Source organism: Sitodiplosis mosellana, unplaced genomic scaffold, assembly GCF_009176505.1.
Source record: "Sitodiplosis mosellana isolate CC-2019 unplaced genomic scaffold, AAFC_SMos_1.0 Smas_scaffold_5712, whole genome shotgun sequence".
Lineage (NCBI taxonomy): Eukaryota > Metazoa > Arthropoda > Insecta > Diptera > Cecidomyiidae > Sitodiplosis > Sitodiplosis mosellana.
In genome coordinates this window covers 299,937-304,479 of record NW_022600954.1, presented here as the reverse complement: position 1 = coordinate 304,479, position 4,543 = coordinate 299,937, and the positions used below count along the sequence as shown (strand labels likewise).

General features: G+C 37.6%; 1 protein-coding gene across 1 annotated transcript in view; it reads left to right on the top strand.

Moving 5' to 3' along the window:
- The first annotated feature begins 477 nt into the window (after positions 1-477).
- LOC129572900 (leucine-rich repeat-containing G-protein coupled receptor 5-like) overlaps positions 478-4,543 on the top strand; it is a 54,210-nt gene continuing 50,144 nt past the window's right edge. The window contains exons 1-2 of the mRNA XM_055453014.1: positions 478-632; positions 3,720-3,920. The gene's annotated coding sequence lies outside the window, so the exon portion shown is untranslated. The remainder of the gene's footprint in view (positions 633-3,719; positions 3,921-4,543) is intronic.

Genomic DNA, 4,543 nt, shown 5'->3' with positions numbered 1-4,543 from the left:
GCGTTTCGTTCGCTCGCTCGATGTTCTGTAAATAAAACTTCAATTCAAGCCGAGCAAATCACTCATTCTGAGTGAGAATATGGAGCGAATGCATTTGTAAGTGCATCTTTCGTTCACCAACATTTGGTTAAGCGCGTGAATTTGTCTCAAATAAACGAGTGCAAGTCTGTGGATGGAGTGAAAAAGACTCGGCTCCGAGTGCTGAATAAGCACATGATTGCACAGTTTGTGCGTTGAATGAATGAATTCGTTGTTGTCTCTTTGGTGTTGTTTTTACAGTTGACTGTGTTCACTATTACATCGGTTTCGATATATACGCACGTTTCATACTGTGTGAGTACATCCATAGTAAATGTTGAGCGGTAAAGTGCGACTACGGCGTCGACGACGACGTCGGTGGCGATGAGAATAAAAAAAAAACAATTGTGGAGCTGAAATTCCATACACAAACGCAATGCAAGAGAACTATGTGTCGTCAGTCGTATTCGCGATTTCAACTAGAACGGTTGTGCTACCGAGCGCGTGTGTGTTTGGATTCAACACGAATTTTTCGTTACAAATTTGTTCAAATAGCGAGCAGAGCAGAGCAGCATTGAACGGGCAACAGCCTGATCGAAATATATAGGGCAAAAGTAAGAAAAGATACCCGTTGCTTTTTTCTCTCTCTCTCACTCTCTCTCTCTCTCTCTCTCTCTCTCTGTCTCTCTCGTTCGTTCGAACTATAAATCAATTTATTAGTTTTCTGTGTGAAATGTGCGTTGCATCACTTGAATTTATGCGAATTTCGGGTGGAATAACGAAAGTGAGAGCTCTGCAAAAAAAAAAAAACATACGAAGAAGATAAAAGACTTCATTGGACCGAGAGAAGAAAAAAAACCGAATGAAACAAAATAAATCAATTCAGATGAAAATCCAAATAATTTCAAGGCATTTGAAAATAACCAATTGGAATGAGCACAAATTCACGAAATAATTCACAATCAATTCAATTCATGTGACAGAAGTTGTTCTTTTTGTTGTTGTTAATCCATGAAATAATTCGCATTTTGTGCTCAAAATGAAAGAAAGACATATCCGTTGAAACAGATAAAAAGAAATTAACCATTTTATGATTTTGATCAGTTTGAGTGTTGAATATGCATTTTCAGTTATGTGAAAACTCTTTAGAGTTTTCTTTCTCTATACTCCTCGCTATCTCTTCCTTCCTCTTTCTCTCCTTCTCTCTCTCTCTTTCTGTCTCTTTCTCTTCCCCCCCCCCTTTTTCTCTCTCTCTCTCTCTCTCTCTCTCTTTAATGTCAGTGACGAAATGTTGAATGAACCAAAAACCTCGAGCGCTACACTAAAAATGTACTGAAGAGATAACCATTTGAATGACAAATGGTACGTGCAAGAAAGCTAGCAATTTTCTTTGCGTTTTTTCGGTTGTTGCAATGTTCATTTTACGATTTCGAATTCGATTTGCATCAGATGAATAGAAAAATAGCGTGGATTCATAGCGGTTGGGGTGTTTTTCTCTTCTCTCTCCTGTTTCTTCGCTGATTTTCGCATGAGATTGTTTGTTTGCGTTTTTATGATGCCATTGGTGCATCGGTGGCTGCTCTGTCGCATTTGGCTGCTGTTGCTGTTGATGATGATGTTACAAACAGAGAGTGAAAATGGTTTGCGTAAATACGAGAAAAAAAAACTGAAATTCAGCAACGGCCAAAAAGGGAAAAGGGGCAGAAAATGAAATGAAAAGGCGAAAAAAAAATCCGAATAAGCGCGAAAAAAACCAGCAAAAAGACGACACACACGAGAGAAGAAACAAAAAAAACACACAACAACGCACAAAATCGAAGTCGCGCGTACGTAAAAAGTAAATATTTTGTGTTCGAAAAAAGTTCGAAAATGTTGACAAAACATGAGATTGTAGCAAGGATTTTTCGTTTGACGTCGTCGATGATTCGCATAAAAAGTTTTTTTTTCTATGTGTGTGTGCGAACGAGCACATAAAAGCACTAATTCTTGTATGGTGTGGCCCCGTTTCTTCGTCTCTGTCTCTTCGTTGTATTCTAGCTTTTTTGCTGGCTTGCTCGGTTTAGCAACCATTGTGCGTGTTATTTTATGTATTTTTCTTGTTGTGTTGCACTTTTTTTACTTCTCTCCATTCGTCCGTCCGTTCGTTTGTTCTCAAAGCATTTGGCCTGGTGTGTGGTGTGTGCTTAGTTTTTGCTTAACTTGCACATTGCATCAAGCCACTAACTGCTACCCACACTGATACACACTGTGCTCTCTGCTGTCGCGGTCGCTTAGCTGCTACTGCTACTACTGCTGCACTCTCATTCTACACGCTTGTCATGTTCTCGACTGCTGTTGCACACACAAGTCACTCTGTTTTTTTCACATCGTTCTCCCAATCGTCGCACTGTCTTTGCATCTTTGCAAAGAGCACGAGAACGAGACTTGAGATGAAATTTTCAGTGTTGCTATTTTCATTTTGATCGAACACAAATGCACACGTCCAATAGATTCAAATAAGGGAACAAAAAAACCCGAGAGACAAACGCACGCATTCATATTGTCGGAATAACTTTTTTTTCAATCGTTCTTATTCTTTCAATGCAATTCTGCTCTCTTTCCGAGCCCATAATAGAATATTACTGCTTGTGCGTGAGCTAATTGAGGCTACTGCTCATTTCATTAGATATGGTTTTTGTCGCTGTTTGCGCCCAACTAATTCCCGTCTGGAATTTTGCCACGGAACATTACCGTTTTTACTGATTGAGCCACACTTTTGGGCTTTTTTCGGATGTTTTTTCCGTGAATTCAGACGATGTTTGGTCATTTTCTTCAATTTTCTCATGAATTTAAATTCATTTTCTGCTGGAGTCAAGACCATTCGGAGCAGTTTTTTGACATCCTAATTCGAATCTTTTCAGCTTAAAAAAAAAAATGTTTACAACGAGTAAAAACTTCGAAAAAGAATTTAAAATCTGTTCGTCTATTGAGTTTCTTCTAGCCCATTACCAAGCTTTTGATTTTTTTTATGCAAAATTTTCGAACACTCGGTAATTAATGGGTTAAAGTGTGCAAAACCGCTATCAATTTCAAGTATTCAACACCGAAATAGATTCCAGACGGATGGTGTTGATTCTAACTATAAATATTCTCGTAACGCTCATAGCGTTGCACTATTGAAAATTGGAACGCTAAAATTTGTCAGCATCTTTTATTGAATTCTAATGCGTTGTCTTGTTTCTGTTTTTCATTCACCCAAACTGTGTGTATTGTAAGGTTACGGCATGCAATTTATGAATTGCGAACAGAGAGAGAGAGAGAGAAAAAAAGCAACAACCAACATTGATCGCGATAACAAAAATCAAACAGAAAAAAATTCAAAAGTGAAAACACAAACAATTCAGCAAGCGAACGATTCAAACTGTAGAGTTGAGATGAGATAAGTTTTGGCCTGAACCAGAGGGGCAGGCAAGAGAATGGGAACATAAACAAATTTTCAAGTGCTGAGACACTATTTAAATAAGAAACTACTTTAAATAGACTTTACCCGAAACGAAAATTACTTTGAAAACAAAAAAGTTTCGATTCGATTCGCTGCTCTCACAGTGGTGCAAGTATATTGGTTTATACAATCGTTTGCAAGCTCTGCGTCTGATAATTGCTTTAAATTGGACGTTTTTTTTTAATTTCTCTTTCTTTCTTTCTCTGTGTGTGTGGATCAGGGGAATATACAGTGAACCGAATGAAAAGTGAACATTAAATACCAAGAAGCATTTTATCAATTAATGCTACCGCTGAAGAAATTAAAAAAAAAGAAGTTAAACTGCCATTTTAAAAGCAACGACACCAACAACAACAACAACAACGCATCGTTGATAGACTTTAATAAACTGTAGTTTTCTTGCGGAAAAATTCGATTTTGTGTAAGTATTTCATTCTCTTTTTTTATTCTTATTTCATTCCTAAGCGCATTTCATTTTGCACACAATTTTCGTCTGTAGCTACAAAGTGTTTTTCTGTAGCTGCTTCTGTAGCATGGCGAATAAATCTCACTCGCCAGACGAATTTGTCTTGAGAAATGAAATAGAATAAGCATTTGGACATAGAATCGCATCCCGAAACACACATGGGGAAAACGCAATATCTTCATCAAAAGTCAAGAAGCTTGTGAAAATCACGAACGAAAAAAAAGAACCTAGCTCTAGACAACGAGATACAACTTATGCTCTTTTTCGGCCATAGAAATGCAATCGCTCAAAGTCGGACTGAATGTGTTTTATAGGTTCGGTCAGCATAGTTGGGTCAAAATAATAAAAACATCAACGTCATACATACATAGCCAGAAGAACGTCATTAATAAATAAATTTTCAAATGGTGTTTGTCTGGTCCCAAGTGCGCTATCGAACATTGGACACATAAGGCGGATGCTAAAGTCGTTTTTTTTTCAACACTTTCACTTCATGACATAAATGCGATTTTCTGAAATTTGTGTATGTGCACTTTTGATATACGGTTCCTCCTCCGAAAATCCGGTTTCACACTCTC